This window comes from Schistocerca serialis, chromosome 11, assembly GCF_023864345.2.
Source record: "Schistocerca serialis cubense isolate TAMUIC-IGC-003099 chromosome 11, iqSchSeri2.2, whole genome shotgun sequence".
Taxonomy (NCBI): Eukaryota; Metazoa; Arthropoda; class Insecta; order Orthoptera; family Acrididae; genus Schistocerca; species Schistocerca serialis.
The window spans coordinates 120784815-120806401 of NC_064648.1; the positions used below are offsets into that span (position 1 = coordinate 120784815).

The following is a 21587-nucleotide window of genomic DNA, read 5'->3' on the forward strand; positions in this document are numbered from 1 at the left end:
CATAAACTAGTGATGCATATATTCATCTTAATATTCTTAATACTGTATATTACGTGTTACAACAGAAGTCCTGTAGCTTAGAATACACTGAGTGAATACAAACACTTATTTCTAGAAAGATTCCAATTTCTGGAACAGCTGTGCTACAAAAGTTTTAATAGCATGTGGTAGCTTGTTGAACCACAACGGTCCATTAATATAAGGCCAATTGTCAACTATTTTTAATTTTGCCGTCAGCCTGTAGTAGTTCTCTTTACTTGTGGCTTCGGATAAAAGTGCAGTTTCAATGGGTTTTCTGTTTTGTGTTGCTGTTGGTGACTGTATTTGTGGTGAAAGATGGGAAGTGAACATGACAAATAATGAGTTGGATGATTAGACAGGAAGACAGAACCAGTGTCAAAATAGTGTTTGACAAACGTCATCATGATGTATCAAATTACATGTTGTCATAATGTATTGTGCAGAATGTTGTCGTATCAAGCATAATATTTCATAAAATATGAACTGTACTTTTAGGTTCCTGCAATACCACAACCTTGGAAATCTGGCATTTCAAAAATATCCCTCAAAGTTTTTAAAATGATCATTAGGTTACGCTGCAGCTCAGTCAGTCATCACAGCCAGGTTACCGCCAGTCCCATTTGTTGGCTTCACCAACTCTCAACAAAACTATTATGTTGCAATATGAAACAATATCCCAAGAAATCCTGTCATATTCTGAGAAACATACAATACAAGAAATACATATGAAAACCAGTAACCATCTTCATGATAGCCAGATTAATAATCATCCCACATGCGATCCATGTTGAAAACAAAAGTAATGAATTTGCATCTTCTGCTGAAACATATCATTAGATTAAGTGATTCTCATTGGCTACTGTTTACTATCGTCCAGTTGGTTACAAGCAAAGGAAGCAAATTGCCAACAGCAGCACGGAGCGGAAGAGCCACCGTCACCATAAGTGCACTTAACTCTGGCATCATAATTATGTGTATTACTGCACTTGTTTAGTTTGTTCCGATTAATGGCAAGGCAGCTAAAGTAACATATTGGACCACCCTTGATATCTTGGTTGTAGCGACAGACTGATCTGTAGTGCAGCCCAAGGTCCAGGTTAGGTTGGAAGGTGACAATGAGATCGTGAATTGGCGAAGCCAATGAATGTGAAAGCAGAAAATCTGGTTGTGGTAACAAACTGACCTGTGGCAAATCCTAATCTGCACCATAGTCCAATACGTAACTTTCACCAGCAAGGCTCCCTGGACATTAATTGATGCATTAACCAAACTGCTCTTTTCTGTGCTACCAGCATTCTGTTCAGGTGTAGGCCTGCCACGCAGTTCCACATTTTAACACAATAATTAAGAAATTGATAAATTGTTTTATAGCACACAATTTTAAAAGTTTGGCATGGAACTGTTTTTGCCATCTGGCTTATCAGATAAAAGCCACTGCTGATTTTCCTCATATACAGAATTAATGAGGTTTACCCTATGAATATTTTTGTCCAGGTGTGCACCAAGAAATTTAATATTATCTGTCTCTGCTGCTGATATACCAGGTATATTGTTTACTTCTATCTGATTCAAGCTGGTTGTTTTAAATGTTTGCAGCTGGGATTTATTGATGTCAAGAGGTTAGGCCTTGGTGTAGAAAATACATGGTTACTTCCATTGCGTGCTTAGTAGCAACTGACTGTAAAGCCTCAAACTTTTTTCTTATAACATAAAAGGGAGGAATCATACACATAGTTTACTAGATGGTGGAGGATTCTATCACACTATTGACAAAAACCAACAATAGGAAAGGATCAAGAATTGACCCCTGCAACACCCCTGAATCTCTAGGAGGCTCGAATTCTATTGACTTTATTATCTGTTTAGTATGCAAGTTTGGTGTACTGCTTGCAATTTGTTAAGTGTTTGGACAGTAACAGCATGGGTGAATCTTTGGTGTTTTATGCTTTCAATTTTCTTATAAGCAAGCATGCCAAGGTTGACTGAGTCAGAGGCTTTGGAAAGATATAAGAAAATGTCTGTTGCCATGATGCATTGGTCTATACGTTCACTCAACATGCCATGGTGCGTGACTATAGTATGTGTTGCATTTCCTGTCGGTGATATGTAATGTTTATTCAAAAGGTTATACAGTGATTTTAGATCTTTTATGATATTACTATTCTCTATAATGTTAATGGTTTGCTGTTTCTAGTTTTGGAAGTGTTTCTTGACTAGTTTTCAGGAGGCTTTGCCTACATTAGTGGAGTGTGATATTGCATTACTGCAGATCTGTTTTCAAAGCTTTGAAAGCTCTACCATAAAGTTGACTTTTTTCAAAAAACTGTGTTATATTTTTGTTTGCAGTTTTGTTCATTTTTGCAGGACATCTAGGTCTCTGCCTTGAAGTTTAGTAAGTTTCATTTGGATGTTTAATTTTTATTTCTTCCACTCTGAGTGTGTTGGCCCTATCTGCATCTCTCTAATGGAGCAGCAGTAGTTAAAATGTCACAATAGAACAGTGTGAAACTCATCCCATTTGTGTCTGACCCTTCCATGTGGTAGACTATATCCCCTCTGTCCTCAACTAGATTAGTTCCTATGATTTTTATCTTTTCAAAGGTGTGTGTTACTTTTCTAGGAGCTGATTCTCTGTTTGCTATCTGTTGCACAAGCTGCCCTGGGTAAAGAAAATTTGTATTGTGATACTAAGTGTCTTCAGCAATTTTTGTTGATCATTGCGTAACATTCCTCGAAGAAATGAGTAATTGTGATGTGTGTTCAGAATACAAGTCGTGGGTGGATGGGGTTTAAATTTAATGTTCAATGAATTTATAGCTTTAACTGTAGGCTAACACTGGCCTGATTTTTTTTTTTTTTTTTAATGGACTGTAGTTGCCACATGAAGATTACTTTGCAGTGGCAGAAAGAACAGGCCTTTTGGTCAGGTGAACACCGGGTTGTCAACACAAAATCTAATATAGGTAACAAAGGAGTATGTCTAATAATAACCAAGAATATTGAAAAGTTGGTCAACTATTATGAGAAGTGTAGTGCATGCATTATTATAGACAAGATAGATACAAATCTGCAACGCATCGTGGTAGAAGTATAGATACCTACTAGCTCCACAAGTGACGAAGTGATTGTAAAACTGTATGATGTGATAAAAGGAATTTTTCAATATGATAAGAGAGAAAATTTTTTATCATTAATGGTACTGGAACTCTATAACAGGAGAAGGAAGAGAGGTGATAATAGCAGAACATGGACTAGGCAAAAAGAAGTTAAAGGGTAAGGTGTCATGTAGAATTTTGTACCGAGTGTAGTTCAACAATTGCGAAGATAATCTGAACAAATGAGAAACAATTTATTGAAAAAAAAGCTGTTTCATTCTTACTGGAGATTACACTCTTCTTGAGAAATTGTCAAGGTATTTTTCCTTTCTGATTAACCATATCTGATCAAAAGTATCGGACACCTATTAGTGGACATTAATATGGAGTATGTCCACCTTTCACCTCTGTGACAGTTTGAACTTTGTGGGGAGACATTCAATGCAGTGTCTGAATGTCTGTTGAGGAATGACCGCCCATTCTTCCTCGAGAGCCAAAACCAGGAAAGGTATTGATGTTGAATGCTGGGGTTAGAAATGAAATTGACATTCTAACTCATCCCGAACATGTTCCATTGTGTTAACAGGGTGTATGCGCCCAAGGACAACTGGGAAAAATGCGGGAATTTTTTCATCCTAGAGAAAAACGGGAAAAACATGGCAATCTTTTAGAATTCTGGGAATTATTCATTGTTTTAGTTTTCATTAAAATTTTTGTGATGTTGACTGGTAAGAACTGATACTCTGACAAAGAATTTTACTGTATCCTGCCACACGGCAGAAAAATACTGCGGCCATAAAACATAAACGAGGCAAAAAAAAATCAAAATGGAACTTTAACAAGAGGAAAAAACCAAAATAAAACTTGAGTTGGTAAGAAAATGAGCCATTTACAACAGCAAAACACAGTGCACACACAAGCGTCTGCCAACATCAGAATGGGTCAAAGGCTTTAGGACAAAGACTAAGCAATTCTTCATAACAACAAACTGTTTCCGATGAGTGTGACATCACAACTGTTCACATTAGGTTCATTTCAACAGTTGCCAATGGGCAGGATGTTCTTCAAGAAGGACTGGGAGGCAACACTGGATGTGAAGAATTCCTGAAATGTCTGCAAGGGGGAGGGGAGGAGGATCCCTTTGAGAAGGCGGTGGGAACTGTTCTAGACAGGGTTCAACACAGGGTCTAGTATTTGGGGGCTGTGTTTGGGTGGTGAAGTGATATTCCCAGTCGAGGTTCCAGGTGAATGAGAGGAGATCTTTAACCAGGCAGTGTGGTTTAATTTAGGCGTGGGGATTGAACAGATGTCTCTGGAGGAGAGAGGGATCTGGATGAGAGGTTTAGAACTGAATTGGGACTGGTGATATGTGGCATTTGACTGTGGTTATAGTCAACCACCTACTCCAGCCCTGCTACTGGTAAAACATACACAATTCAAGGCAGGGCCACATGTGAAACAACACGTCATTTATCAGCTGACGTGCCTGCTCTGCACAACCTTTTACATTGTATGACGACAACTAAACTGGTTATCGCATGAACGGGCACAGATGAACTGTCCGCCTAGGAGATGTCCAATACCCAGTAGCAGAGCATGCCCTCCAGCATTATTCTAGGGACCTAGGAACCTGCTACACTGTACGTGCCATTTGGCTTCTCCCACCCGACACCAGTCCCTCGGAACTGTGGAGATGGGAACTTGCACTCCAACACATCCTTTCATCCCGCCATCTCCCTGGACTGAACCTACGTTAACCATCCTCACTCCCATTTACTGTTCAGTCTTCTCCTCTTTCCCTCTCCTCTTTAGCCATTCACGCATCTTTTCATCCTACATAGTTGTGTTTATCTTTATACTATATACCTCTTTACTTCTGTATGCATATGCATCCTCTTTGGTTTGAAGCTGGCACAGTACTTACAGTAGAATATCTTTGGCTTCCCTCTGACACCCATGCCTCCATCTTTGCTATTCTCCCTGTTTACCTTTCCCTTGTTGCTTCATAGCCTGGGTTGTGAGTAACTGAATCCAATTTCCCTTCTTCCCCTTTTTCCCCCTCTCTCCTCCCTGACGAAGAAACAAAGTTCCGAAAGCTAGGAAATGTAAATTTTCTGTTCTGTTTTGTGTATCTATTGGCTGTACTGAGCTGAGATAAGTACTGGTCAGCCCCTCTATCTCCTTGTTAGCATTTGTAAACCATTAACTTTTCCTATTTGTGTGTTCGCGCTTCGTAACAGTGATGTTGCTATTGGCCGAATGCATCACGTGTCCTATGCTCTGAAAATCTGCAATCACCGTCTGGCGAGGTCATGTGACATGCGCTATGACTGGCTTGTAAGACAGCATTGCAATCTCAATTTCAAGGTTTCGGAAGCTAATGTGCTGTGTTTGATGGAACTCCAATATATACTTTCATAATACACAAATATGCAGCATACATGTTGCTGCACATCGAAGAGATCTTTCTAAAACGGATTTTTTTTTTTTTTTTTTTTTTTTCCTTCAGGGAGGAGTACGGGGGAGAGGGGGGGGGGGGGTGTTTGTTTTCTACAGTGCCTGGTTGCTTTACGCTGGTGTATAAAACCTTAACCATTCAAAGGACTGATAAGTTTTACAGTTACAAGGAAAAGTTTACTGTCACTTAAACATGGAGAAAGCGTATTTTCACATGGAAAAAAATGTATTTTTAACCATGAAATCAGGGAATAAGCTGAAGTCACTGAGCTTTCCTGATCAAACGTTTCTGCTGTTAAAATCAAACAATGGAAAATACAGGATGTAATGTAACAATATTATGAAAAGGAAAGCACTTTGCACACACAACTGCAGTCTCAGGCAACTGAAACTACACTCCAAGCAACAGCACTAGTGCATAATGGAATCCTTCCTAAAAACCCAGAATCCTAAATCCCTCACCTGGTTCAGATTCATTAATGACATTTTTGCTATCTGGATCGAAGGTGAGGACACCTTATCCACATTCCTACAGGACCTCAACAACTTCTCCCACATTTGCTTCACCTGGTCCTACTCAACCCAACAAGCCGCCTTCCTAGATGTCGACCTCCACCTCAAAGATGGCTACATCAGTACCTCTGTCCATATCAAACCTACTAACCACCAGCAATACCTGCACTTCGACAGCTGCCATCCATTCCATACCGAGAAGTCCCTTCTGTACAAGCCTAGTCACCCACGGTCGTTGCATCTCTCAAAATGTAAGGGGCACTCAAGAAGAAATGAGCCGGAGGCATAATTACAGAAACCAGTACCTTTATTTTAGAAGCATTGACTCTGGCTGTTGAGACACTTGTTCCACTGTGACACAAGGCGGTGAATGGCTGTCTCGTAAATTCCCCGGGGCTGCAATGTTAACCAGTTCACCACGTACAGCTGGACATCGCTGTCCACACGAATGCAGGAAAAGCTATGTTGACATTCTTCTTTGACCAAGATGGCCCCCTTCTGATTCCCTTCCTGCAGCACGGGACAACAGTGAATGACTAGCGTTACTCGCAAACCTTGACCACCCTTCACCAAGCGATCAAATCAAAACGACCAGGCAGTCTCACGCATGGGGTCACTCTGCTCCATGACAATGCAAAGCCTCATATGGCCAACACAATCGCAGCACTCCTGCAGAAATTCTAATAGGAGGCCCTTGACTACTCTCCATACAGTCCAGACCTTTCTCCCTGTGATTACACCATTTTTGGTCCTATTAAAAAGGCTCTGAGGGGGCAAACGATTCACCTCGGATATTGACGTCCAGCTGTACGTGCGAAACTGGTTAACATTGCAGCCCCGGGAAATTTATGAGACAGCCATTCACCACATTGTGTCACATTGGGACAAGTGTCTCAACAGCCAGGGTCAATACTTCTAACATACAGGTATTGGTTTCTGTAATTATACCTCCGGCTCATTTCTTTTTGAACTCCCCTTATACACGGAGGGTCTCACTGAAGCCTTCACTGACTGTAATAATCCTCCCAACCTCGTACAAAAACAAATCCCCCATGCCTTATCTTTCCAGACTCCCACCACCTCCCAAAGTCCCACCGTCCGGCCACAGAGGAGCATTCCCCTCGTAACTCAGTACCACTCAGGACTGGAGCAACTGAATTACATTCTCTGCCAGGGGTTCGATTATCTCTCATCGTGCCCTGAAATGAGAAATGTCCTGCCCACTATTCTTCCCACCCCTCCCACAGTGGTATTTCGCCATCCTTACACAACCCCTGCTCCCAATCCCTTACCTCATGGCTCGTACACCTTCCATAGACATAGATGCAACACTTGTCCCATACATGCTCCCATCACCACCTACTCCAGTCCGGTCACAAACATCAACTATCCCATTAAAGGTAGGGCTACCTGTAAAACCAGACATGTGATCTACAAGCTAAGCAGCAACCACTGTGCTGCATTCTATGTAGGCATGACAACCAACAAGCTGCCTGCATGAATGGCCAACGACAGACTGTGGCCAAGAAACGACTGGGCTACGCTGTTGCTGAATAAGCCAAACATGATATCCTTCATTTCAATGATTTTTTTTATACTGTCGCGTCTGAATGTAGACTGGCAATAGCAAGGAAAGCGTTTCTGAAGAAGAGAAATTTGTTAACATTGAGTGTAGGTTTAAGCGTCAGGAAGTCATTTCTGAAAGTATTTGTATGGAGTGTAGCCATGTATGGAAGTGAAACATGGATGATAAATAGTTTGGACGAGAAGAGAATAGGAGCTTTTGAAATGTGGTGCTACAGAAGAATGCTGAAGATTAGATGGGTAGATCACATAACTAATGAGGAAGTATTGAATAGGATTGGGGAGAACAGAAGTTTGTGGCACAACTTGACCAGAAGAAGGGATCGGTTGGTAGGACATGTTCTGAGGCATCAAGGGATCACCAATTTAGTATTGGAGGGCAGCGTGGAGGGTAAAAATCGTAGAGGGAGACCAAGAGATGAATACATTAAGCAGATTCAGAAGGATATAGGTTGCAGAAGGTACTGGGAGATGAAGAAGCTTGCACAGGATAGGGTAGCATGGAGAGCTGCATCAAACCAGTCTCAGGACTGAAGACCACAACAACAACAACAACAATGTGCTTGTGACATGTTTCACTCGGTCTGAGAACAGTACATTTAACTGTAATATTCTCTCTTTTTGAAACCTGCAGCATTGAAAATGATTCGAAGAGGTAACTTTACTGAGTAAAACGCTTGTAACTTGCTTCACTTGGTGTGTTATCAGTCACAACTCACACCCTCAATTTATTATGAGAAACACATACAGATTGGAAATGTAAGAGTGTCAGTGAAAATGAACCTACAGTTGTGGTCCGTAAGAATTTGGAGAGTGAAGCGAAAAACATTTTTCCATTCTAATACCAGCTTTCAGTATTAGAATAATATTATATCGTAACGAACTTCCTGGCCGAAGTCCACTTATGGTGTTCCAGGCTCTTCCACCACATCCTGCTGTTGGCAGTTTGTCTGTCGACCATAACTAATTAGCTTATAGTATAAAATAACCTATCAGAATCGCTGACGCCAATGATTTTTTTCAGCGTAAATTGTGAACTGGTGTATTTTCGATATGGCGAGTGGGAAGAAAACTTGATGTGCTGACATACTGACTTCTAGTGTAGCCTGAGGCTAGGTTGGAATGTGACAGTTCCAATGTGAGTTGATGAGGCCAACGAATCTCAACATGAAAATACGATTGCCATTATAGATTAATGTGTAATGTAGCCCAACCTGTATGTTTGTCATTACAGTGACCTACTTGTATCACTTATTTCCGATTCTACCAAAAATTTTGATTGTGTACTTAATTTCTTCTACAGCTACATCCACATTGATATTCTGCAAGCTACCATATGGTGTGTGACAGAGGGTACCTTGTACAACTACTAGTCATTTCCTTTCCTGTTCCACTCGCAAATAGAGTGAGGAAAAAAGACTATCTATATGCCTATGTATGAGCCCTAATTTCTTGTATCTTATCTTTGTGTACCTTAGGCGCAATATATGTTGGTGGCAGTTGACTCATTTGGCAGTCAGCTTCAAATGCTGGTACTATAAATTTTCTCAATAGTGTTTCTGGAAAAGAACATAGTCTTCCCTCCAGAGATTCCCATTTGAGTTCCTGAAGCATTTACATGTTGATCAAACCTAACTGTAACAAATCTAGCAGCTCGCCTCTGAATTGTTTCACTGTCCTCCTTCATTCAAGTCTGGTATGGATTCCAAACACTGGAGTGGTATTCAAGAATGCGTCCCATCAGTGTCCTGTACACAGTTTCCTTTACAGATGAACTACACTTCTCTAAAATTCTCCCAATAAACCAAACGAAGTTGATCACCACCTTCTGTGCGTACCTCAGCAATACAGATAGCCGTACAGTAGGTGCAACCACAATGTAGGGATGTCTGTTGGGAGGCCATACAAACGTGTGGTTCCTGAAGAGGGGCAGCAGCCTTTTCAGTAGTTGCAGGGGCAACAGTCTGGATAATTGTCTGATATGGCCTTGTAACATTAACAAAAATGGCCTTGCTGTGCTGGTACTGCGAACGGCTGAATGCGAGGGGAAACTACAGCCGTAATTTTTCCCGAGGGCATGCAGCTTTACTGTATGATTACATGATGATGGCGTCCTCTTGGGTAAAATATTCCGGCGGTAAAACAGCCCCCCATTCGGATCTCCGGGCGGGGACTACTCGAGAGGATGTCGTTATCAGGAGAAAGAAAACTGGCGTTCTATGGATTGGAGCTTGGAATGTCCGATCCCTTAATCGGTTAGTTAGGTTAGAGAAAAAAAAAAGAGGGAAATGGATAGGTTAAAGTTAGATATAATGGGAATTAGTGAAGTTCGGTGGCAGGAGGAACAAGACTTCTGGTCAGGTGAATACAGGGTTATAAATACAAAATCAGATAGGGGTAATGCAGGAGTAGGTTTAATAATGAATAAAAGCTAGGAGCGCGGGTAACCTACTAGGAACAGCATAGTGAATGCATTATTGTTGCCAAGATAGACACAACGCCTGCAGCTACAACAGTAATACTAGTTTATATGCCAGCTAGCTCCGCAGATGATGAAGAGATTGAAGAAATGTATGATGAGATAAAAGAAATTATTCAGGTAGTGAAGGGAGACGAAAATTTAATAGCCATGGGGTACTGGAATTCGATAGTAGTAAAAGGAAGAGAAGGAAAAGTAGTAGGTAAATATGGAATGGGGGTAAGGAATAAAAGAGGAAGCTGTCTGGTAGAATTTTGCACAGAGAATAACTTAATCATAGCTAACACTTGGTTTAAAAATCATGAGAGAAGGTAGTGTACTTGGAAGAGGCTTGGAGACACTGTAAGGTTTCAGATAGATTATATAATGATAAGACAGAGATTTAGGAACAAGGTTTTAAAATGTAAGACATTTCCAGGGGCAGATGTGGACTCTGACCACAATCTATTGATTAGGCCAGTATTACACTATCAAATTTCTTTCTCAAAGATGTGATCCAATATTCCGTCCAATATATTTGACAAAGATCTTTGACGTAGCGCTAGAAGGGGTATTACACTGTCATCAAATTTTTCGTCAAAGTTCAAGATGGCTGACAACAACTTGTTATTTAACCACAGCAGTTCAATGTACTCAGATTGCATTGTGTGCACATGCGAGAAAAGAAGTGGGGGGAAAAAATGGAACCATACATACGAGGTTGACAGTCTTAAAAGTCCTGGGATTACAACTTGATAATAAATTCAGTTGGGAGGAGCACACCACAGAACTACAGAAACGCCTTAACTAATCTGTATTTGCAATTCGAGTGTTAGCAGACATAGGCAACATAAAAATGAAAAAGCTTGCATACTTTCATTCCATAATGTCATATGGGATAATATTTTGGGGGTAAATCTTGAAGTCAAACGAAAGTTTTCAAGGTCTAAAAGCGTGTAATGCTTATTATTTGTGGAGTAAATTCACGGACCTCCTGCAGAAACCTCTTCAAAGAACTGGGTATACTAACTACTGCCTCTCAGTATATTTACTTCTTAATGAAATTTGTCGTAAATAATATATCTCTTTTTTCAACAAACAACTCAGTTAATACATACAATACCAGGAACAAAAATGATCTGCACAAGGACTTAAAAGCACTTACTTTAGTTCAAAAAGGGGTCCACTACTCAGGAACACTCATTCCAATAATTTGCCAGCAAACATAAAAAATTTAGTTACAAATAAAGATCAGTTTAAAAGGAGCCTGAAAGACTTACTACTGGCCAACTCCTTCTACTCCATTGGCGAAATTTTTATAGAAACAAATGATGTATTGTATTTATTCATACTATTAGTATTGTTATTTCAGCTTTAAAAAAATTGACATGTTCCACATCCATAAGGATCTCCTCAGCACGGATCTATGGAACGAAAAACTTATCTAATCTGGGTGAAGCTGTGGGTTTTACGACGACACGATAAAAGCATTCAACAAAACTTGTTACGTGAGCTTACAGTGGAAGACGTCAAGTCGTACATCAATTACTTAAGAATGGATGAGCATACATTTCTGTATGTGCTCAATGAAGTGTATCCTCATATCACAAAGCACAATATTCACTTAAGAACTGCTAGATCTGCAGAACACAGGCTCACTGTAACACTGCGACTCCTTGCTACAGGAGAGCGTAATGTTAGGTTAGGTCAGGTTAGGTCTCCAATCTTCTTAATCTATTTTTGTACTCAGGGTGCCTCACGTTGTAAAGCGCCTCATCAGCTTCAGACATCTCTATCAATTTTGTAGTTGATGGCACACACCGATTGTATTTACCGGCAATGGTTATAAAAACACTACAGACGACAGAACGCTGCAGCGATGTTAGCGCTCCATGTGGTAACATGTCACATTGCAATGAACAGAAGACAAGCGGTTTCTTTGATCAAATATACAGCGAGGCCCTAGATTTGATCAAATATTGGACGACATTTGACAAAGTCCCTATTACACTATCAAATATCTTTAACAAAGATATTGGACAAAGAGATTCGACAAAGAAATTTGATAGTGTAATACCGGCCTTATGAACTGTAGGTTAAAGCTGAAGAAACTGCAAAAAGGTGGGAATTTAAGGAGATAGGTCCTGGATAAACTGAAAGAACCAGACACTGTAGACAGTTTTAGAGGGAGCATTAGGGAATGACTGACAAGAACCGGCAAAGAAATACAGTAGAAGAAAGATGGACAGCTTTGAGAGATGAAATAGTGAAGGCAGCAGAGGATCAAATAGGCAATGACAAGGGCTAGTAGATATCCTTGGGGTAACAGAAGAAATGTTGAATTTAACTGATGAGAGGAGAAGATATAAAAATGCAGTAAATGATGTAGGCAAAAAGGAATACAAACGTCTCAGAAATGAGATCGTCAGGAAGTGCAAAATGGCTAAGCAGGGATGGCTAGAGGACAAATTTAAGGGTGTAGAGACTTATCTCACTAGGGGTAAGATAGATACTGCCTACAGGAAAATTAAAGAGACCTTTGGAGATAAGAGAACCACTTGTATGAACATCAAGAGCTCAGATGGAAACCCAGTTCTAAGCAAACAAGGGAAAGCAGAAAGGTGGAAGGAGTATATAGAGGGTCTATACAAGGGCAATGTACTTGAGGACAATATTATGGAAATGGAAGAGGATGTAGATGAAGATGAAATGGGAGATATGATACTGCGTGAAGAGTTTGACAGAGCATTGAAAGACCCAAGTCGAAACAAGGCCCCGGGAGTAGACAACATTCCATTAAAATTGCTGATAGCCTTGGGAGAGCCAACCCTGACAAAACTCTTATCATCTGTTGAGCATGGTGTATGAGACAGGTGAAAAACTCTTGGACTTCAAGAAGAATGTAATAATTCCAATCCCAAAGAAAGCAGGTGTTGACAGATATGAAAATTACCCTTTACAGATGAATGAAAAAACTAGTAGAAGCCGACCTCGGTGGAAGATCAGTTTGGATTCCGTAGGAATGATGGAACATGTGAGGCAATACTGAACCTACGAACTATCTTAGAAGATAGATTAATTAAAGGCAAACCTACATTTCAAACGCTTGTAGACTTTTGACAGTGTTGACTGGAATTAGATTAAGAAATGAAACACTTAAAGTGGGACTGATGACCTCCGGTGTTAAGTCCCATAGTGCTCAGAGCCGTTTGAACTTAAAGTAGTAGATGAGTTTTGCCATTTGGGGAGCAAAATAACTGATGATGGTCGAAGTAGAGAAGACATAAAATGTAGACTGTGAATGGCAAGGAAAGCGTTTCTGAAGAAGAGAAATTTGTTAACATCGAGTATAGATTTAAGTGTCGGGAAGTTTTTTCTGAAAGTATTTGTATGGAGTGTAGCTATGTATGGAAGTGAAACATGGACGATAAATAGTTTAAATAAGAAGAGAATAGAAGCTTTCGAAATGTGGTGCTACAGAAGAATGCTGAAGATTAGATGAATAGATTACATAACTAATGAGAAGGTATTGAACAGAACTGGGGAGAAGAGGAATTTCTGACACAACTTGACTTGTAGAAAGGATCGGTTGGTAGGACATTTTCTGAGTCATCAGGGATCACCAGTTTAGTATTGGAGGGCATCATGGAGGGTAAAAATCATAGAGGGAGACCAAGAGATGAATACAGCAAGCGGATTCAGAAGGATGTAGGTTGCAGTAGTTACTTGGAGATGGAGAAGCTTGCACAGGATAGAGTAGCATGGATAGCTGCATCAAACCGGTTTTTGGACTAAAGACCACAAAAACAACACGGCTGTGTTAACCAGTACACTACTTCTAATGTTCTATTTGAACATTACAGGTTTGTTCTTCCTACTCATCCACATTAACTAGAATTTTTCCACATTTAGTGCTAGCTGCCATTCATCACACCAACTAGAAATTTTGTCTAATTCGTCTTATATCTTCCTACAGTCACTCAACTTCAACACCTTACCATACACCACAGTGTCATCAGCAAACAACCACAGAGTCTTGTCCACCAAATGATGTATGTGTATAGAAAACAATGGTGATTCTCTCACACTTTCCTGGGGCACTCCTGATGACACCCTGGTTACTGATGAACACTCACTATCAAGGACAACATACTGGATTTTATTACTAAAGAAGTCTTTGAGCCACTCACATATCTGTAAACTAATTCCATATGCTCATACTTTCGTTGACAGCCTGCAATGGGGCACTGTGTCGAATGCTTTCTGGAAATGTAGAAATATGGAATCTGTATGTTAACCATCATCCATAGTTCACAGTACATCATGTGAGAAAAGGGCAAGCTGCGTTTTGTACAAGTGATGCTTTCTAAAACCATGTTGATTTGTTGGCATAAGCTTCTCAATCTCAAGAAAATTTATTATATTCAAACTGAGAATATGGCTAAGGATTCTGCAGCAAACCGTAGTTAGGGATATTGATCTGTAATTTTGTGGATCCATTCTTTTACCCTTCGTATATACAGGAGGCACCTGCACTTTTTCCTAGTTGCTTGGGATTTTGTGCTGGGCAAGAGACTTGCGATAAATACAAGCTAGGTAAGGGGCTGATGCAGTAGAGTACATTTGTAAAACCAAATTGGGATTCCATCCGGACTTGGTGAGTTATTTGCTTTCAAATCTTTCAGTTTTTTCTCCACACCAGGGATGCTTATTTCTGTGTTGTCCATATGGCAGTCAGTCCGATGGTTAAATGACTATGTTTGTATAATTCCCCTGTGTGAACAATTTCTTGAACATGAAATTTAAAACTTTGGCTTTCGTTTTGCCATCTTCAACTGCCACATCAGACTGGTCAACAAGGGACTGATTGGAAGCCTGAGACCCACTTAATGATTTTGCATAGGGCCAGAATTTTCTTGGGTTTTCTGCCAAATCTTTTGCTAAGGTATAACAGTGTCAGTTGTGCTTTGCACATAGATTTTTCACAGATGCCTGAATCTCTACTAAGCTTTGCTTGTCATCATTTGTGCATTCTATTTGGAACTGCAACTGTTACAGCCTCTGTTTCCTCAACATGTTTCAAATTTTGTTATTAAACCATAATGGGTCTTTCCCATCCTTTTTCCACTTACTAGGCACATAACTTTCCAGATCACAATTTACAATCTGCATGAACTCTGCCAGTAATGCCTCTAAGTGCATCTTATTGGAACTGAGTGACATCAATTCACTCTCCAAGTGACATGTTAACAAGTGCTTACCTGCTTTTTCTAGTAGAAACACTCTCCTAACTTTCTTGACTGATTTATTAATTTTCATGACCAGAGTTGCTACAATTACATCATGATCATTAATCCCTGTTTCTATACTGACATTGTCGATAAGATCTGGCCTGTTTATGGTTACATGATCTAAAATATTTCCGTTGTGTGGTGGCTCCTGAGCTACCTGCTCAAGACAGTTTTCAAAAAACATGTTCAGTAGTATTCCGCACGACTGTTCATCTCTACCCCCTGCAATGACTCCATAGACATCCCAGTTTGTACTTTGTAGGTTGAAGTCACCTCCAACTAGTACTGCATGATCTGGGTATTTATGCACTACAGACTGTAAACTTTCTTTGAATGGCTCTAGAACTGTCACAGTGGAATTTGGTGACTGGTAAAAACATCCAACAATTAACTTGGTTTCACCTACGCCTGTTACATATGACCAGATAACCTCACTGTCACACTCCACCTCGGACTCAATAGGGACAATATTTTTGTCAACCGCATGAACACCCTCCCCCCTCCCATAGCCTATAATTTGTCTTTCTGATACACATTCCATGACTCACTACGTATCTCAGAGCTTTCCACTTTGGGGTTTAGACAGCTCTCACTCCCAAGAATAATTTGATCACAAGAGCTTTCCTGGACAGCAGTAAATTCAAGAACTTTGTTATGAATATTTTGACAGTTTCCTTGTAAAATTTGGCAGTCAAAGTGTCTTTAATCTGAACGCGGTCTGACTTCCTTTGCTGCACATCGACTGGCAAGTGTTTATCAGAGTACCTCAAACTATCATCTAGCCTAAAAAATCCTCACATGCACTCCACAAGTACTCTACTACCCGAATAGCTGCATCCTTTGTGTAGTGCACCCGTGATCTATTCAAGGAGTGCTACAAATCCCCAACTGATAATGCAGGTCTAGAAATCTGCAGCCAAGACCACCACAGAGGCCTTTGGCTGAGGCCCTCAACTCGGCTCCAAATTAAAGGACCCCATCAGCTCTGGGAACAATGCTGCATATGGCGAGCTCCGCTTGCACCCTATGTGCGAGGCCAGCAGTCTTTACCACCTCCGCCACCCACCTGTATGAACTGGGGAGAGATGTGGTTGATGCTGACGTGGGCCACAACTTGCAGACGACTACCGTATTTACCTGAATCGAAGCCGCACTTTTTTCCGGTTTTTGTAATCCAAAGAACTGCCTGTGGCTTAGAATCGAGTGCAAAGTAAGCGGAAGTTCTGGAAAATGTTGGTAGGTTCCGCCACAACTAACTTCTGCCGTCGAATATATGTAGCACTACACATGCATGTTTTGCAGGCACAACGATAAATACTGGCGCCAAAACCTCTGCGTCAGTAAATAAGTTAAAAAAAAAAAAAGGTGGAAGACGAGCTTTTTTCTACGCCCCGAGTTTCCACCACTGCATTTTCATACATTATCCAACGAAGTAAATACAAATTCTGTATTGTTCATCTTCGAATGTAGCAGCATTTCAGTGTACTACGAAAATCCGACTGGCAAGACTGTTTAGGATGTTTGTCAATATGGCCAACTCTACGTTCTGAATTTTTTCCTACCTGTGAGAAGATATGGTTGCTAATAAGAACTTTTTGAATTGTGAATCACATGCAGTATTCTCTTCACCATAAGATTAATACGAATATAAACATGTTGCCATGTATTCTTTCGTGTTTGCTGCTATCTCATTTAAGTCCTGTCTGCCTAATAAACTACGAAACTAGAGTGAGACAACAGCAAACGCGGAAGAATATACATATCAAGTCATGTTTATATCCATATTATTCTTATGCCTAATAGTGATAGTCAGAAATGAAGCATGGCAATTGACTAGATTTTTAAATCTAAGAAGACCCTAATTTCTGTGCAGAATGTAATATACTAAAGAGGCGTCTGCAAAGATTTTCAAACGGAGAAAAATTTTCGCTAAACTCTTGTTCAGAACATCTATCATACGCAGTCTATTATTTAGTTCTTGTTGATCATTATCAAAGAAAGCAGCAGTGTAAGTAACAACAAATAGCAGTCTCTTGCCATTGTTTAGTTAATGAGACGATTTCTCTCTCTCTTTTTTTTTTTTAATTGTAAGCGGCGGTAGTGCGCACAAAAGCAAGCCATGCCATGAGCGGCGGCAGGCCGTAAACACTCATTATCAGAATGTGACAAACAATGCATGACACAGTACAGTAATGCATTTTCAGGTTAGAGTGACGTAAGCACCTATAACAAAGAAAGCAGTGCTTATCAGATCAAAGAAAAATGAGCAATCAATTCAAACCAGACGAAGCACGAGAAAAAGGAAGGGTACCCGTATAAATACGGACGGAGCGCCTGACGCATAGCAATGGCTACCTGGAAAAGCTTAACTGCTAAGCTTACGACTCGAACCAAACTACTGTAGCTGTATCTCCATTCATTTGACCTAAATTGTGTCTCGTATTACAATGGACCAACTTTGTTTCTATTTGGAGGTGCGGCCTAAAACTTTTCTCTCCCCTTGAATTTCGAGTCTCAAATTTCAGGTGCGGCTTAGATTCGGGATTTCCCCCCCCCCCCCCCCCCCTCCCCCCTCCCTTGATTTCGAGTCTCATTTCTGATGTGCGGCTTAGATTCGAGTAAATACGGTACATGCTGCATGCTCAATAGCCGCAGTCAGTGCTGCCTCTATATCTCGGATGAGACCCCTGGCAGACACACCAGGTGCACATTGGTTTTCTTTCCAGACCTGAACGCTATCTGCCTTACTTCATCATCATTTCCTTGGGCCTTTGTCCCACCGCAATGTGGGGTCAGCCTCGTTACTATGGATTTGGCAATGTTAGTGTCAGAGGGTGGGCAGACGTCCTTCCTCTTGCCACCCCGTACCCCTCAGGACAAAATTAGTGTACCCCAGCTGTCGGTGTCTAGTGTAAGCCATGAAATAATGCAAACGTTTTTTCAAATATCTGCGAGTCGTGTAACTGAGGCGGGACATGGGGACCAGATACCACATCCAGGCTGGCCGGCACTCCAGGCCTCATCGTTAATCCGCCAGGCGGACTCGATCTGGGGCCAGCGCACCTACCCGAGTCCAGGAAGCAACGCATTAGTGCTCTCAGCTGACCTGGCAGGTGTATCTGTCTTACTTAGTAGAACAAAATACAAGCTAACTTTATTTACAAATCGTAGGAAATTATGAACTAACATTCTGATTGGCTACCAACAGCTTCAACAACTGACTTATGATTCACTATGTTCACTTCCCATCATTCATCATGTGAGCAATTACCAACAGCAGCATGTAGTGGAAGAGCCATGATACACCATAACTGCATTTTTATCAACTTCCCTTTTGAAATGGCCATTGGTTTTAGAAATGCCATTTTGCTTATAATTATATGCAGAGTTGATCCAATTTTTATCATGAGTTACCAATAAATACTTTAGGTCCACCTGTCCCTGCCTTTTGGGTAAGTGTTAGCTTTTGCTTTAATTTAACTTCCAATAATACCTCACCAGCTGAATTTTGAGTGTTAACTCCTACAAAGACTGCACTGCTGATTGTGCGGTTACAGACTTCTTTTTGATGTTTGCAATACATTCTGCTTCAGCAATGGGAACTTACTTCTCTGTGAGAAATGGTACATTGTGTACGTGAATGTTGATTTATCAACTTACTTCATCAGCTTGATTTGAACTTGGAGACTGACTCCAATATTTAGGAGCATTATGAGTCCTTTTTGTGTGGAATGAACTGTTAGCTGGTTGGTAATATTTAGGAGGCTATCTGGGTGCAAATATGCAGCAGCCCAAAACCATTGCACATTGTCTGTTGCCGGGCACACATGTTACCTGCTTCATTGGTTTCATGCTGTCACCTCTCTAACATCCAGAGGACTCTGAAACACACAACAAACCACAAGAAGTACCATTATTGTACCATATCTAATGTTAATGCATTACGAGCCACACTTGAAAACATTGCCTCTGAAATGCACACCAAACAATAAGGTGCACAGTTTTTATACCATACCTCTATGTTAATCTATTACATCAATCCAATCTCGCTTATTTTCCAGTATGACATCATAAATGGTGATCCTGCTAATCTATTTAGTACATCCAATTTTCGTACTGGTACATTACTTAACAGAAAGCTTCTTTCAAATGATGTTCTTAGCCTGGTCTTTTACATTTCCTATAGTTTGCAAGACTCCTGTAGGTATATTTGTCTTTTTTTATGTCATAATAACAGGAGGTATTGAAACTTCCTGGCAGATTAAAACTGTGTGCCAGACCAAGACTTGAACTCGGGACCTTTGCCTTTCGCGGGCAAGTGCTCTTCCATCTGGTAGAGCACTTGACCACGGAAGGCAAAGGTCCCGAGTTCGAGTCTCAGTTCGGCAGACAGTTTTAATCTGCCAGGAAGTTTCATATCAGCGCACACTCCACTGCACAGTGAAAATCTCATTCTGATTACAGGAGTTATTGTCACTGTTACTAAAAAAAGAATTCTGTGACCATGCTGACCAATATTAACTGATTCCTGAAGGTCTGAGTGATGATTACTAAACATCTCTACTTGAGTGCTGAATACAGTTTTAGATTAATTATGGCAATTTATTAAATAACTAACTTCAAAACTTAGTACGACAAAAAGAGGAATGAGAATAGTGTGTTTCATTCCTTTTGCTGAGTAATATGTACACTCCTGGAAATTGAAATAAGAACACCGTGAATTCATTGTCCCAGGAAGGGGAAACTTTATTGACACATTCCTGGGGTCAGATACATCACATGATCACACTGACAGAACCACAGGCACATAGACACAGGCAACAGAGCATGCACAATGTCGGCACTAGTACAGTGTATATCCACCTTTCGCAGCAATGCAGGCTGCTATTCTCCCATGGAGACGATCGTAGAGATGCTGGATGTAGTCCTGTGGAACGGCTTGCCATGCCATTTCCACCTGGCGCCTCAGTTGGACCAGCGTTCATGCTGGACGTGCAGACCGCGTGAGACGACGCTTCATCCAGTCCCAAACATGCTCAATGGGGGACAGATCCGGAGATCTTGCTGGCCAGGGTAGTTGACTTACACCTTCTAGAGCACGTTGGGTGGCACGGGATACATGCGGACGTGCATTGTCCTGTTGGAACAGCAAGTTCCCTTGCCGGTCTAGGAATGGTAGAACGATGGGTTCGATGACGGTTTGGATGTACCGTGCACTATTCAGTGTCCCCTCGACGATCACCAGTGGTGTACGGCCACTGTAGGAGATCGCTCCCCACACCATGATGCCGGGTGTTGGCCCTGTGTGCCTCGGTCGTATGCAGTCCTGATTGTGGCGCTCACCTGCACGGCGCCAAACACGCATACGACCATCATTGGCACCAAGGCAGAAGCGACTCTCATCGCTGAAGACGACACGTCTCCATTCGTCCCTCCATTCACGCCTGTCGCAACACCACCGGAGGCGGGCTGCACGATGTTGGGGCGTGAGCGGAAGATGGCCTAACGGTGTGCGGGACCGTAGCCCAGCTTCACGGAGACGGTTGCGAATGGTCCTCGCCGATACCCCAGGAGCAACAGTGTCCCTAATTTGCTGGGAAGTGGCGGTGCGGTCCCCTACGGCACTGCGTAGGATCCTACGGTCTTGGCGTGCATCCGTGCGTCGCTGTGGTCCGGTCCCAGGTCTACGGGCACGTGCACCTTCTGCCGACCACTGGCGACAACATCGATGTACTGTGGAGACCTCACGCCCCACGTGTTGAGCAATTCGGCGGTACGTCCACCCGGCCTCCCGCATGCCCACTATACGCCCTCGCTCAAAGTCCGTCAACTGCACATACGGTTCACATCCACGCTGTCGCGGCATGCTACCAGTGTTAAAGACTGCGATGGAGCTCCGTATGCCACGGCAAACTGGCTGACACTGACGGCGGCGGTGCACAAATGCTGCGCAGCTAGCGCCATTCGACGGCCAACACCGCGGTTCCTGGTGTGTCTGCTGTGCCGTGCGTGTGATCATTGCTTGTACAGCGCTCTCGCAGTGTCCGGAGCAAGTATGGTGGGTCTGACACACCGGTGTCAATGTGTTCTTTTTTCCATTTCCAGGAGTGTAGTATGAAACACATCGAACATTATTTCAAGTGTGCGTGAGTGATGTTAACAGGACAA

General features: G+C 41.6%; 1 long non-coding RNA gene across 2 annotated transcripts in view; it reads left to right on the forward strand.

Moving 5' to 3' along the window:
- LOC126427176 (uncharacterized) overlaps window positions 1-21587 on the forward strand; it is a 96273-nt gene that overhangs the window by 30930 nt on the left and 43756 nt on the right. The gene's annotated exons all lie outside the window — the stretch shown is intronic.